The sequence below is a fragment of the Martes martes genome (assembly GCF_963455335.1).
Source record: "Martes martes genome assembly, chromosome: 14".
Classification (NCBI taxonomy): Eukaryota; Metazoa; Chordata; class Mammalia; order Carnivora; family Mustelidae; genus Martes; species Martes martes.
Genome location: NC_137902.1, coordinates 14,466,434 through 14,483,009, shown reverse-complemented (window position 1 = coordinate 14,483,009; position 16,576 = coordinate 14,466,434). Strand labels below are relative to the sequence as shown.

The window sequence follows — 16,576 nt, the reverse complement described above, 5'->3', positions numbered from 1 at the left end:
GATTAAACTTTGTTTCTTAGAACCTTTCTAGAGTGTAGAGTGCCATGCTGGCCACTCGTGAAGGGAAAGACAAAAAAAAAAGAAAAATTGTTTAAAGCTGTCTGAACTTAGAATTTCTGTTTCACATTAAACTCATTTTTGATGCTTTTAATATATACTGAATTTTCCAGAAATATCTACTGTGTAAGTTGATAGATTAAACTTTGTTTCTTAGAACCTTTCTAGAGTGTAGAGTGCCATGCTGGCCACTCGTGAAGGGAAAGACAAAAAAAAAAGAAAAATTGTTTAAAGCTGTCTGAACTTAGAATTTCTGTTTCACATTAAACTCATTTTTGATGCTTTTAATATATACTGAATTTTCCAGAAATATCTACTGTGTAAGTTGATAGATTAAACTTTGTTTCTTAGAACCTTTCTAGAGTGTAGAGTGCCATGCTGGCCACTCGTGAAGGGAAAGACAAAAAAAAAAGAAAAATTGTTTAAAGCTGTCTGAACTTAGAATTTCTGTTTCACATTAAACTCATTTTTGATGCTTTTAATATATACTGAATTTTCCAGAAATATCTACTGTGTAAGTTGATAGATTAAACTTTGTTTCTTAGAACCTTTCTAGAGTGTAGAGTGCCATGCTGGCCACTCGTGAAGGGAAAGACAAAAAAAAAAGAAAAATTGTTTAAAGCTGTCTGAACTTAGAATTTCTGTTTCACATTAAACTCATTTTTGATGCTTTTAATATATACTGAATTTTCCAGAAATATCTACTGTGTAAGTTGATAGATTAAACTTTGTTTCTTAGAACCTTTCTAGAGTGTAGAGTGCCATGCTGGCCACTCGTGAAGGGAAAGACAAAAAAAAAAGAAAAATTGTTTAAAGCTGTCTGAACTTAGAATTTCTGTTTCACATTAAACTCATTTTTGATGCTTTTAATATATACTGAATTTTCCAGAAATATCTACTGTGTAAGTTGATAGATTAAACTTTGTTTCTTAGAACCTTTCTAGAGTGTAGAGTGCCATGCTGGCCACTCGTGAAGGGAAAGACAAAAAAAAAAGAAAAATTGTTTAAAGCTGTCTGAACTTAGAATTTCTGTTTCACATTAAACTCATTTTTGATGCTTTTAATATATACTGAATTTTCCAGAAATATCTACTGTGTAAGTTGATAGATTAAACTTTGTTTCTTAGAACCTTTCTAGAGTGTAGAGTGCCATGCTGGCCACTCGTGAAGGGAAAGACAAAAAAAAAAGAAAAATTGTTTAAAGCTGTCTGAACTTAGAATTTCTGTTTCACATTAAACTCATTTTTGATGCTTTTAATATATACTGAATTTTCCAGAAATATCTACTGTGTAAGTTGATAGATTAAACTTTGTTTCTTAGAACCTTTCTAGAGTGTAGAGTGCCATGCTGGCCACTCGTGAAGGGAAAGACAAAAAAAAAAGAAAAATTGTTTAAAGCTGTCTGAACTTAGAATTTCTGTTTCACATTAAACTCATTTTTGATGCTTTTAATATATACTGAATTTTCCAGAAATATCTACTGTGTAAGTTGATAGATTAAACTTTGTTTCTTAGAACCTTTCTAGAGTGTAGAGTGCCATGCTGGCCACTCGTGAAGGGAAAGACAAAAAAAAAAGAAAAATTGTTTAAAGCTGTCTGAACTTAGAATTTCTGTTTCACATTAAACTCATTTTTGATGCTTTTAATATATACTGAATTTTCCAGAAATATCTACTGTGTAAGTTGATAGATTAAACTTTGTTTCTTAGAACCTTTCTAGAGTGTAGAGTGCCATGCTGGCCACTCGTGAAGGGAAAGACAAAAAAAAAAGAAAAATTGTTTAAAGCTGTCTGAACTTAGAATTTCTGTTTCACATTAAACTCATTTTTGATGCTTTTAATATATACTGAATTTTCCAGAAATATCTACTGTGTAAGTTGATAGATTAAACTTTGTTTCTTAGAACCTTTCTAGAGTGTAGAGTGCCATGCTGGCCACTCGTGAAGGGAAAGACAAAAAAAAAAGAAAAATTGTTTAAAGCTGTCTGAACTTAGAATTTCTGTTTCACATTAAACTCATTTTTGATGCTTTTAATATATACTGAATTTTCCAGAAATATCTACTGTGTAAGTTGATAGATTAAACTTTGTTTCTTAGAACCTTTCTAGAGTGTAGAGTGCCATGCTGGCCACTCGTGAAGGGAAAGACAAAAAAAAAAGAAAAATTGTTTAAAGCTGTCTGAACTTAGAATTTCTGTTTCACATTAAACTCATTTTTGATGCTTTTAATATATACTGAATTTTCCAGAAATATCTACTGTGTAAGTTGATAGATTAAACTTTGTTTCTTAGAACCTTTCTAGAGTGTAGAGTGCCATGCTGGCCACTCGTGAAGGGAAAGACAAAAAAAAAAGAAAAATTGTTTAAAGCTGTCTGAACTTAGAATTTCTGTTTCACATTAAACTCATTTTTGATGCTTTTAATATATACTGAATTTTCCAGAAATATCTACTGTGTAAGTTGATAGATTAAACTTTGTTTCTTAGAACCTTTCTAGAGTGTAGAGTGCCATGCTGGCCACTCGTGAAGGGAAAGACAAAAAAAAAAGAAAAATTGTTTAAAGCTGTCTGAACTTAGAATTTCTGTTTCACATTAAACTCATTTTTGATGCTTTTAATATATACTGAATTTTCCAGAAATATCTACTGTGTAAGTTGATAGATTAAACTTTGTTTCTTAGAACCTTTCTAGAGTGTAGAGTGCCATGCTGGCCACTCGTGAAGGGAAAGACAAAAAAAAAAGAAAAATTGTTTAAAGCTGTCTGAACTTAGAATTTCTGTTTCACATTAAACTCATTTTTGATGCTTTTAATATATACTGAATTTTCCAGAAATATCTACTGTGTAAGTTGATAGATTAAACTTTGTTTCTTAGAACCTTTCTAGAGTGTAGAGTGCCATGCTGGCCACTCGTGAAGGGAAAGACAAAAAAAAAAGAAAAATTGTTTAAAGCTGTCTGAACTTAGAATTTCTGTTTCACATTAAACTCATTTTTGATGCTTTTAATATATACTGAATTTTCCAGAAATATCTACTGTGTAAGTTGATAGATTAAACTTTGTTTCTTAGAACCTTTCTAGAGTGTAGAGTGCCATGCTGGCCACTCGTGAAGGGAAAGACAAAAAAAAAAGAAAAATTGTTTAAAGCTGTCTGAACTTAGAATTTCTGTTTCACATTAAACTCATTTTTGATGCTTTTAATATATACTGAATTTTCCAGAAATATCTACTGTGTAAGTTGATAGATTAAACTTTGTTTCTTAGAACCTTTCTAGAGTGTAGAGTGCCATGCTGGCCACTCGTGAAGGGAAAGACAAAAAAAAAAGAAAAATTGTTTAAAGCTGTCTGAACTTAGAATTTCTGTTTCACATTAAACTCATTTTTGATGCTTTTAATATATACTGAATTTTCCAGAAATATCTACTGTGTAAGTTGATAGATTAAACTTTGTTTCTTAGAACCTTTCTAGAGTGTAGAGTGCCATGCTGGCCACTCGTGAAGGGAAAGACAAAAAAAAAAGAAAAATTGTTTAAAGCTGTCTGAACTTAGAATTTCTGTTTCACATTAAACTCATTTTTGATGCTTTTAATATATACTGAATTTTCCAGAAATATCTACTGTGTAAGTTGATAGATTAAACTTTGTTTCTTAGAACCTTTCTAGAGTGTAGAGTGCCATGCTGGCCACTCGTGAAGGGAAAGACAAAAAAAAAAGAAAAATTGTTTAAAGCTGTCTGAACTTAGAATTTCTGTTTCACATTAAACTCATTTTTGATGCTTTTAATATATACTGAATTTTCCAGAAATATCTACTGTGTAAGTTGATAGATTAAACTTTGTTTCTTAGAACCTTTCTAGAGTGTAGAGTGCCATGCTGGCCACTCGTGAAGGGAAAGACAAAAAAAAAAGAAAAATTGTTTAAAGCTGTCTGAACTTAGAATTTCTGTTTCACATTAAACTCATTTTTGATGCTTTTAATATATACTGAATTTTCCAGAAATATCTACTGTGTAAGTTGATAGATTAAACTTTGTTTCTTAGAACCTTTCTAGAGTGTAGAGTGCCATGCTGGCCACTCGTGAAGGGAAAGACAAAAAAAAAAGAAAAATTGTTTAAAGCTGTCTGAACTTAGAATTTCTGTTTCACATTAAACTCATTTTTGATGCTTTTAATATATACTGAATTTTCCAGAAATATCTACTGTGTAAGTTGATAGATTAAACTTTGTTTCTTAGAACCTTTCTAGAGTGTAGAGTGCCATGCTGGCCACTCGTGAAGGGAAAGACAAAAAAAAAAGAAAAATTGTTTAAAGCTGTCTGAACTTAGAATTTCTGTTTCACATTAAACTCATTTTTGATGCTTTTAATATATACTGAATTTTCCAGAAATATCTACTGTGTAAGTTGATAGATTAAACTTTGTTTCTTAGAACCTTTCTAGAGTGTAGAGTGCCATGCTGGCCACTCGTGAAGGGAAAGACAAAAAAAAAGAAAAATTGTTTAAAGCTGTCTGAACTTAGAATTTCTGTTTCACATTAAACTCATTTTTGATGCTTTTAATATATACTGAATTTTCCAGAAATATCTACTGTGTAAGTTGATAGATTAAACTTTGTTTCTTAGAACCTTTCTAGAGTGTAGAGTGCCATGCTGGCCACTCGTGAAGGGAAAGACCAAAAAAAAGAAAAATTGTTTAAAGCTGTCTGAACTTAGAATTTCTGTTTCACATTAAACTCATTTTTGATGCTTTTAATATATACTGAATTTTCCAGAAATATCTACTGTGTAAGTTGATAGATTAAACTTTGTTTCTTAGAACCTTTCTAGAGTGTAGAGTGCCATGCTGGCCACTCGTGAAGGGAAAGACAAAAAAAAAAGAAAAATTGTTTAAAGCTGTCTGAACTTAGAATTTCTGTTTCACATTAAACTCATTTTTGATGCTTTTAATATATACTGAATTTTCCAGAAATATCTACTGTGTAAGTTGATAGATTAAACTTTGTTTCTTAGAACCTTTCTAGAGTGTAGAGTGCCACGCTGGCCACTCGTGAAGGGAAAGACAAAAAAAAAAGAAAAATTGTTTAAAGCTGTCTGAACTTAGAATTTCTGTTTCACATTAAACTCATTTTTGATGCTTTTAATATATACTGAATTTTCCAGAAATATCTACTGTGTAAGTTGATAGATTAAACTTTGTTTCTTAGAACCTTTCTAGAGTGTAGAGTGCCATGCTGGCCACTCGTGAAGGGAAAGACAAAAAAAAAGAAAAATTGTTTAAAGCTGTCTGAACTTAGAATTTCTGTTTCACATTAAACTCATTTTTGATGCTTTTAATATATACTGAATTTTCCAGAAATATCTACTGTGTAAGTTGATAGATTAAACTTTGTTTCTTAGAACCTTTCTAGAGTGTAGAGTGCCACGCTGGCCACTCGTGAAGGGAAAGACAAAAAAAAAAGAAAAATTGTTTAAAGCTGTCTGAACTTAGAATTTCTGTTTCACATTAAACTCATTTTTGATGCTTTTAATATATACTGAATTTTCCAGAAATATCTACTGTGTAAGTTGATAGATTAAACTTTGTTTCTTAGAACCTTTCTAGAGTGTAGAGTGCCACGCTGGCCACTCGTGAAGGGAAAGACAAAAAAAAAAGAAAAATTGTTTAAAGCTGTCTGAACTTAGAATTTCTGTTTCACATTAAACTCATTTTTGATGCTTTTAATATATACTGAATTTTCCAGAAATATCTACTGTGTAAGTTGATAGATTAAACTTTGTTTCTTAGAACCTTTCTAGAGTGTAGAGTGCCATGCTGGCCACTCGTGAAGGGAAAGACAAAAAAAAAAGAAAAATTGTTTAAAGCTGTCTGAACTTAGAATTTCTGTTTCACATTAAACTCATTTTTGATGCTTTTAATATATACTGAATTTTCCAGAAATATCTACTGTGTAAGTTGATAGATTAAACTTTGTTTCTTAGAACCTTTCTAGAGTGTAGAGTGCCACGCTGGCCACTCGTGAAGGGAAAGACAAAAAAAAAAGAAAAATTGTTTAAAGCTGTCTGAACTTAGAATTTCTGTTTCACATTAAACTCATTTTTGATGCTTTTAATATATACTGAATTTTCCAGAAATATCTACTGTGTAAGTTGATAGATTAAACTTTGTTTCTTAGAACCTTTCTAGAGTTCAAAAGCACCTCAACGGCAATCGTGATCCTCATATATTAAGCTGCTCATAAGACACACACATCAGTCTGCATTTACGCCTGAAGAACTCCTAGTGATTCTACAAATAGTTAAAAAGTATCGAACTACTCATAATATAGCCATATGCAAGCACTACATTCGGAGAACCTTTGCCCTCAGTTGGTACAGATGTGTTGAGAGATAGTGTGGCAGAATAAGGTGATAGATAGACCTGGATTCAAATCCTGATTCCACCATTTGCTGTGAGTTAGGATCTTTTTACTTCTTTCAGGATCAAGTTTTCTCATCTGGGTAATAAGGTAATAACAACTACGTTGCAGATTTTCGGAAGGGTTAGAGTTAACGTTTCAAAGTGTTCAGGGTAGTACCGGGCCCACTGTGGGTGTGTAATAATGACACATATCGTCGTAAATAATAGTACATGTTTTGATCCATTCTGTAATGGTAAATCAGTGTGCTTGTTCCTCCCAGGTGTGCTAGACAGGACGCCAGCTTGATTCTGAAAGTAACAATAGTCATGATTTAAAATAACGACAGAGAAACCCAATGAGATACAAGGTATTATTTAGCTTAAGAGTAGGGATGGAGCTTCTACAGTCGGTTGTGAGCTTGGAAGTGGACGATAAAATTATTAGGAAGCTAAGGGATGTCCAGTTTTTTCAATATGGATTAGCATTTTCAGTGACATTTTTGATGCAGAAAGTAACTGTCCCCCATGCCACAAGAGGTTATAAAACGCTGCAATAAAAGACAACGAATCTGGAACTGGCCTTCTCACAGGGTCACCACGGCCTCCACTGTCCACAGCCCTCCTCCCCAAGCAGAGATAACGACTGGGTTACATTTGCGGAGAGTTGGTGTGTTTGGGGGCGTGCTGTCTTCCGATCTCTCCTCTGTGTTCATTAGTGGGTAGCACCTCCCTCTGACTCTAGCACACGCGTGCAGTTGTGCCAAAATGTGTTCTGTCCTCAACTCAGCCTTTGCTACTTACTGCTCATGGAACTCAAGCCAGCAAAAGCCAAAGCTACCCCAAGCTTTCCAAAGAAATGGGAAAAGCCAGACTGTGGGCAAAAGGGGGTCGTATTAAGACTCTAATTCTGAGACACCCCACTATCCCCTGCTGGGCATAGTCTGGGTGCCTCACAGACACCCAGAGTCTGAGAAGGGCATGAGAACCCATCTAGCCAGGTCTGGCAGGAGATTCATTTGCTCCAGATCCCAAGAGGAACCCTTAGAAGGGGCCAAGCAGCCTAAAGGTGCATGGAATGGATTTAAGTCATCCTTTAAAGCGACCTTGCATTAACCAAACTCTGGATTAATTTGCATTGTACTTAAAAAAATATATCACCTTTATAACCTCAGATGGAAGCATTAATAAAAGAGGGAAATCTTCTAGTCAGTATCATAAAAAGAAGTCATATAAACTCAATTATTTTATAGATGGGGTACTAAAATTCCAAAAAGAAAGTTTTAAGAGAAAAAATGAGTATGTTAAGAATTATCAAAATATCAGTACTTCTTTTGACAACTGATGTATATATAGAGGATATTTAAATATAAATTGCCTGTGGACCAAAATTAGAAGAATAGCACAATAACAGAAATGGTTATTGAAACCGTCTGAAATCCCTTCTATGTTCTACAGCATCAAACAATGATATGACAGTCCAAGTTGCTCACAGAATAAGACAGCTTTAGAGAAATTTTAGTAGACATTTCACAAAAGGAGGTCCCTGAAAACTTAGAAGATGTTTTAGATAATGCAATTATTTAATCAAGAATGTCAGAGACCAGCCATCACACTACCTGCTTTTTAAAGTCAAAGAAGCTGGGAACTAAAGAGGGTATTTTAAAAAGAAGCAGAAGAAGAACAAATGACAAGAGAAAGAGAAAAATTATGACATCCAGCCTAACGGAGATGATCATAGATTGTAGCTCTGCATTATTTTCTCAAAAGTTTATATACGAGCTAATACGTATGAAAAGATTTTTTTAAATGTAGAAACTAGTAACTTTTTTTAAAAAAGGATGAGGTAAGGGACCTAAGTTACAACTTTTTTAAAGATTTTGTTTATTTAAGAGAGAGAGAGCACAATGGGGGTCAGGTAAGTGCAGAGGGAGAGGGAGAAGCAGGCTCCCCACTGAGCAGACAGCCTGATGCAGGGCTCCATCGATCTAAGGACTCTGGGATCATAACCTGAGCAGAAGGCAGATGCTTAACCAACTGAGCCAGCCAGGTGCCCCTCAATATGTTTTAAGTCAAGGCACTTTCATTCTTTTCCCTCCTCCTCCCATGTTTCCAGGTTTCACTGGTCCACAGTTTGAGAATACATTCCTCATTTACCTTTATGCTGTCCTTTATGGTTAGAGAGCATCAGGTAGCAGGTGCCGCGTAAGTGTACCTAGTATCAATACCAGAAGAAATAGAACATGAATAATCTTCACGCAGTGGCTGATTTCCTAAAAAGTGGTCTCAATATAAAATATTGGTGAATCTCCTGATTTCGAAAGGGAATAACCTTAAATTTAGTAACCTTTTTATAACTGTGTATTTTCAAACATTGTAAAATAAAAACAGATGAACTTGAATATTGTGGAAATTCAGGCAGGGTTAACCAAAACTTTCTGTGTTTCAAACCTATGAGTGAAAATGTTTCTCAAACCTTAGCCCGCTTCCCTACCCCAGTGATTCTGACTCACCTCGAGCCGTGGGGCTGGGGCAGGTTTGCTCAGCTGACGAGGCTCCTGCCAGCCTCATTACTGACGGGTGCCCGTCAACACGTGCTGAATGAGGGCCTGAGCCGTCCCTGAACCGAGCCCTACGTGCTCGCTCTCATTTTGGCACTAAGATTTTGTTGAAATGAAAAAGGTCTGTGGATATACTTAAGCAGTTTAGCGTGGCCTGTCTTTGGGAAAATATTTTTGTTCTAATCCTTATTTTTTAGAGAGAAACACCATAATTTGTCAACTGGGATTTGTATGTTTTACTGAGGAAACCAGAATCAGAAGTAGTTTTTCTGTAATCATTTGGCTAAAATTTGATTTAATGTAAGGGGTGCCTGGGTGGTGCCGTTGGTTGAGCAGCAACTCTTGATTTTGGCTCAGGTCATGATCTCAGGGTCATGGGCACTAGCCCCATGTCTGGCTCCTTGCTCAGCAGGGAGTCTGCTTGAGCTCCTCTCTCCCTCTCCCTCTGCCCCTCCCCCCAGTGTACACGGACGTGTGTGCACCCTCTCTCTCTCTCTAAAATAATAAATAAATCTTTAAAATTTAATGTTAAAATTTTCTGAAGATAAATAGCCAATCAATATTAAGTATACTTTAACATAAAATAACATGATCCCTTTATATACATAAATAATCTAGATAATATTCTTTCTTTTTTTAAAGATTTATTTATTTTAAAGAGCATGAGAGAGCAGTGTTGGGAGGGGTGGGCAGAGGGAGAGGGAGAGAGAATCTCAAGCAGACTCTCTGCTGAGCAAGGAGCCAGATATGGGGCTAGTGCCCATGACCCTGAGATCATGACCTGAGCCCAAATCAAGAGTTGGACCCTTAACCAACTGAGCCACCCTGGCACTCTGACAATATTCTTTCTTAGTAGTCAGGATTATCTCTGGCAAAAAAAATTCTCTTTTCCAGGCTGGCATATGTGGTATTATAAGAACAGGTTTTAAAATTTTTATATTAATAAGAAAATAAGAAGTAAGGCAATATCTTTCATATAAAGAATAACATATAGAAAAAACAAATTGTAAGTTAAAAGAAAAAATTTAGATTTACTTCTATAGACACAAAGACCTAAAAGAGCAAAACTAATTTAGTATTTTTAGCATAAGGAAAATACAACTCGTGTAATAAGTGGGCTCATGGGTTATTTTTTTGCTATCCTTAAGATATTCATGTTCTTTACCCCACAGTAAAGGGAGAATAAGAATCATTTCCATAATTTAGTGTAATGTTTGAATTACAAAGAGCGATTCAATTTTTTGTTAAGATCATTCTGTAGGCACTTACAGTCTTTTTTGATCAGAGTCTTTACTTAAGGATTAAAATCCTTCTAGTGATGATGAAGTGGTCCCATGATTTAAATTATGTAAATTATTATATGCACATCTTCATGCAACCCAGCAATGTCTCATACATACACATGCCCACATATATTATATGTATGTAGTAGATCAAAAATTAGAATTGCATTAATTCAACAGTGATTGATAAAGTTTGAACATTTGCTAAGAATATTGTGATCGCTGTTGCCTTCAGCAACTTCTTTTGTATTTTCTTATAATACAAAAAATTTAAATTATAAAACAAAAAAACAATTGGGGTACCTGTGTGGCTGTCAGTTGAGCATTGGGCTCTTGATTTTAGCTCAGGTCATGATCTGAGTCCCGGGATCCCTCTTCCTCCCTCTCTGTCCTTTTCACCGCTCCTGCATGAGTGCTCTCTTTCTCTCTTTTTCTAAATAAATAAATAAATAAATTTAAAAATAATAATAATAAAAAATAAAAAATAAAGCAATAGGAGAAAACATGAGAACACCTTATTATGGTCTTAAGTAAGGAAGGCTCTTCCAAGTAGCACAAAAATATACGAGTCATAAAGATCATCTGTAACTTGAACTACATATGAAAGCAAGTTTGATGCTAAGAGAAAAATAAAGTAAAAAGACAAATAGCAAAATTAGAGAAATATTTGCAACACAGTATACGACTGTTGAATGTTCCTTTATCCAAACCTATTCACAGTGATACAAATTTGTAAATGTATTTGACAGTATTTCATTGACTTGTCAAAAACATCAATGCACAATGGGGGTGTCAGGAACAGTCTGAGTGCTATTTTCATGCTATTGCTTAAAAATCTAAGTTCTGCAGTAAGTGTTTCGTGTTATGATTCGGCATCATCTCTGAGCTCAAACTGTAGTCTCAAACTGCAGGGATCAGAAGCAGCAGGGTTCAGGTGGAACTGAAGTTATTTAAATGCCAAATTAGTCCTTGAATAATTCTGATTTTTCTGTGTTTTCCAATGGAGAAAATGAAATAATCCCCCTCCACTACTCCACCCCACCCCCCCGACAGTTTGGGACACTGACCTGTTCTTTCCCTATATGTTAAACCAGGAAATTTCTAAGATTCCTTCCAGCTCTAAAATTCTCTGGTTCTCTGAATATCCCCATTATTATCATGACATCTCATTCTGCTGAAAGAAGGTTAAATCGGTAGTCTCTTATCTTACATCTATCTTTGTGAGAAAGAGTAAAGAAAACCGAATTCGGTTTCTTCATGATTAATGCATTTGTCAAATTCTTTCCAAGTAGCAAATTAATTTATTGTGTTTTTTCATGAATGCAAATTAAAGCTGTTCAAACTATTGTAAAACTTAGCAGTCCTTTTTCATAAATTAAAGCTAACTGATTTAATGTTAATGAAAGGAACTATATTCAAATACAAATTTTAATAACCTGGGTAGAAAGAAAGCCTTAGACTTCATAAGCCTTTCCTTACATAAAATTCATGTAACTTGAACAGAAAGTCATTAAAAAGTAATTTTCTATATTGAAGCCTGTATTAATTACCTTGTATGAAACTCTGAAAAGTTCCTTAATAAATGTCTGGCCCTATGTGTCCCCGAGAAGGAGAATTGTCTATTGATTAGTTAATTATCCCAAACCAAGGGCCCCAAATTCAGTTTCTGATGCTCACTGTCTTACCTTTTTCCTTGTTTGAAATTCTCATCAAACCAGAACTAAAACAGTATTGTTTTGTTGTTGTTGTTTTTTAAATAAGGGAGTACTTTGCTTAGTCTGTTCATATGGATAATAAAAAGGGTACCAGTATAAATGTAATAGAATATTTTGCAATTTGTTGGTTCTTAGGGCTTAATCTAATACTCCATAAGTGTGTGTGCATGAGTGTGTGTGTGTGTGTGTGTGTGTGTGTGTAAAGCATCCTTATTGGAAGGATCAGATTTTAAGAATGATCTTAGAAATCTGTCCTGTAAGCTTGATTCTTTCGTACTTGTAACAATGCCTAAATTTTCTTCAACAGGATTATAAGAAACAAAGGCATTACCAAACTCACTGAATCCTTGTGTTCTTCAACATAACCATCCTGAGAACCCCATTTTGTCAAATCCTTCCCTGAAGAACAAGAGAGAATAAAAATCAGTATTTTCATTTGCGTTTGTGTTGTAACTGCATTGTGCTCGATTTTCACTCTGTTCAACAAGGAGAAATTTCAACTTCTGTTCTGACTAATAAACTATAGGGGCTAATTTAGGCTCACATTTTTAAAAAGGAAAAATTTTGTTGATGCTAAGTGTGTTCACATATATTTCATACTGGGATTTAGGAATTTTTTGTATAATAAAAGTATCTTTTTTTTAATACTAAAGTTTGCAACATTTACTGAATTCAAAAGGCAGTGCCTGATTAGATTTAATGTTCACTAATTGTAGGGTTAATCATTTAAATTGAGGAAGAGAAATCTAAAACATAAATCTTTGACACATTCGATCTGATTTTTGTGTTACACCAAAGTCATAAGAATCAATAAAATAATGAGATTAAAGCTGAAATATGTCCAAAATCTTTTTGGCTCATCATCTAGGAGCCAGAAAAGTAGCAAGTCTGAAGGAGTCTATGCTTGACTAGGTCCTTTCATCCTGCTTGCAATAGTTGTCCCTGTTGGGTTCACTTTAGGACAAAATGAGCTCATGGAGAAGCACTGTAGGCTTCCTGTGATGAACACATGAAATATTTTCACCCACTTTTTCAGTATATCTTGGCTACCTTACCACCTTCCAAAATGTCAGCAGTGATTAGACTACATTATGGGATAATTAATATGAACTTTTATCTCAAAGCTAATTTTGAGTTAATACTAGAACAAAACACATGTCAATATGTTAAAGATGGAGAGAGGAACAGACTGCTTTGGTATATAAAAATATATTTTTTCTCTTTTCAAATGTCAGTCTAATATAAACGTTTGAGAAAGGTTAAGTAATCTGTGGAAAAGCGTCTTTGTGAGGTTTGTGGTGTAGTTCCCAAGTCCTCTCACAGAATAGGGTACAGATCCTTTCGTATTAAAGTACTGCTCATGTTAAGAAGTTGAGCAAGTGTCTCCTCATGGACCTGGCTTCAGGGCACATGACTCTGAATGATGAACTCTGTCCAATGCGCACTCGAATACCCGCGCTCCGTATTTTAAAAGGATCTTCAGGAGGTATCCGATGCCTTGTGTCCTTCTTCTGCACCAGTCTTTTTCCACATCAGCTACAGTGAGTCAATAATTTATTTCATCTCACAGTAGTTCTAGAGATATAGGAGATTTCTGATCCTAAGATGCCTGTGCACGTTTAATTGCGCTTCTAAATATAGCTCGTGTTCAGAATTACAGTGTATCAACTCTGCATGTTGGATCACAGAGTTCAAGACATGGTCTAGACATGCCATCGAGGCCACCGTAACTGTAAACCAATCTGAATGGCTCAGCCCAACAGCCAGGCTATTCTGCCACCCACAATTTAATTGTTGCTTTGAATTAAAATTAAATTTTGGGTATAATTGGTTTAGTTCCTTATTCAGCTGGGTCAGTTCTGGCCATACGAGTCATTTCTGTACAAAGACAGCCATATTTTGTCTCAGGCAGCTCACCCAATATTTTCTTGCAGATAACACTTTTTATAATCCCCTGCAAAGAAGGCTCTGTGGTATGCAGCTAGGCGTAATGCTTGATGGACTTTGGACATGGTGTCCCTGAGCCTTAGGATCTGCTACTTTGTACACTCACTTTCCATCCTTTGCAGATTATCCTAGTTTTCTACAAATATTGGGTAGTTCTTTGACATTGTGGCTTATTGACTCAAGGTCAGTACTTTCTGCTCTACCTTCTCTTTTCTTGATTAGTATTTGACCAAAGAAATAAAAACAGCTCATTGGCCATTTTCACCTCTGGAAAGTGAAACGGGAATGAAATGTAATTCATTAAAATCTGCAGCTATTCATAGGGCATGTGCATTTGTTCTGATTATTGCAATCCTTGTTTGTCCAAATGTGTTTAAAACGTAGTCTTTCACAAAAAAAAAATTGTAAAAGCAAGGGAGACTAAATGTACTTAATTATAAATAAGTCACTTATAGTTGCCTTTCAGTATCTCCTTTACATTGTTCAAGGGCAAGTCTTAAGCACCTTTGTAAATAAAATTTTTAATCTACATTGTCCAGCTCTAATAAGTGAGGGTTTTGGGAGAATTAAAAAAAAAAAAAAGTAAGGATTTGGAGTAAGGAATATAAAACAAAATCTGATGATATATGTATACTTTTGTGTGTGTGTGTGTGTGTGTGTGTGTGTGAACCTTTTTAAAATTTTTATTATTGCAGTGTAGTTGGCATACAATATTATATTAGTTTCAGGTGTACAACATAGTGTTCCGACAACTCTGTATATTGCTCAGTGCTCGCCACAATAGGTATGGTTACCCTCTGTCATGATACATTATTACAGTGTTATATACCATATTCTCTATGCTATCTTTTTCATGTTTATTTTATAACTGGAAGATCGTACCTCGTAATCCCCTTCATCTATTTTACCCCTCCCTCCACTTCCCTTCCCCTCTAGCAACCACCAATTTGTTTTCCATCTTTATGAGTCCGTTTCTGGTATTTGTTTGTTTGTTTTGTTTTTTAGATTCCATGTGTAAGTGAAATCATATGGTATTTGTCTTTCCCTGTCTGAGTTATTTCAACTTTATGTATCACCATTGAGGTCCATCTATGTGGTCACAATGGGCAAGATCTCATTCTGTTTTTATGGCCGAGTAATATTCCATTATATTCCAGTAGTCCAGTATATAGTTTCATATCATCTTTATTCATTCATTTATCAATGGATACTTAGGTTGTTTCCATATCTTAGGTATTGTAAATGATACTGCATTAAATAGAGGGGTGCTTTTATCTTTTGGGGTTAGTGTTTTCTTTTCCTTTGGACACATATATCAGAATTGGGATTGTCGGATCATATGGTATTTCTATTTTTATTTTTTTGAGTTATCTTCATACTGTTTTCCGTAGTAGCTGCACCAATTTACATTCCTACCAACAGTGCACAAGGGTTCCCTTTGCTTAACATCCTTGCCAATATTTGTTGTTTCTTGTCTTTTTGATGCTAGCATTCTGACTGATATGAGGTGATATTTCATTGTGGTTTTTGGCTTGCATTTCCCTGATGATGAGTGATGTCGAATGTCTTCTCATATGTCTGTTGGCTTTCTGTATGTCTTCTTTGGAAAAATGTCTATTCCTATCCTTTGCCCATTTTTTAATCAGATTATGTTTTTGTTGTTGTTGGTTTTGGTGTTGAATTGCGTAGGTTCTTTATGTATTTTGGATATTAGCCCTGTATCAGTTATATCATCTGCAAACATCTCCCATTCAGTGGGTTACCGTTTTGTTTTGTTGATGGTTTCCTTTGTTGTGCAAAACCTTTTCATTTTGGTGTAGTCCCAGTGGTGGATTTTTGTTTTTGTTCCCCTTGCCTGAGGAGACATAGCCCTAGATATCTTACTAAGACCAGTGTCCAAGAGATTACTGCCTATGTTTTCTTTCAGGAGTTTTATGGCTTCAGGTCTCAACGTTTGGATCTTTAATCCACTTTGAGTTTATTTCTGTGTGTGGTATAAGTGGTCCACTTTCATTTTTTGCATGTAGCTGTCGAGTTTTCCCAACACCATTTATTAAAGAGACTGTCTCTTCCCATTGTATATTCTCCTGCCCTTTGTCATAGATTAATTGACCATATATGCATGGGTTTATTTCTGGGCTCTCTATCCTGTTCCATTGATCTGTGCGTCTTGAAACATAAATATTTTTTTAAAACCAGATAGCACCGTAGTTCTACTATACTTCTATACTTTCTTAGATTTAATTCCTCTAAAATGCAAGTTTCTTTTCTTTATTAAAACAAAACAAAACAAAAAAACGCTTTTCCTCTAATTATGAGAACTCATCAACCATCGGGCTGAAAGTCAGCAGCAGCTGGATGGTGAACTGGCCCCTTGCCCAGACCTCAGAGTAAGACTAATTTGAAAACCCTTTACAGAATGCAGCTCAGAGCCTGCTGCTCAGAAGATCCTGTTCTAATCAACCATTGATCATAAGAGATTTCCTTTATTGACCTGAAAGCAAGTTTTTTCATCTCCCTGCCAGCTAAGGCACTTACTGAAAGTAGGTAGATAAAATCCAAAGTGAATACGCCTGATGAAGAAGACAAAGTCTTCCATCTCTCCCGCGAATGCCGTTCTGACC

The 16,576-nt window shown here is 34.8% G+C and overlaps 1 protein-coding gene across 1 annotated transcript in view; it reads left to right on the top strand.

Annotated features, from left to right (window-relative positions):
* The window catches only part of ATRNL1 (attractin like 1), a gene marked incomplete at its 5' end in the record, with an annotated part of 807,401 nt that overhangs the window by 775,158 nt on the left and 15,667 nt on the right, over positions 1–16,576 (top strand). The gene's annotated exons all lie outside the window — the stretch shown is intronic.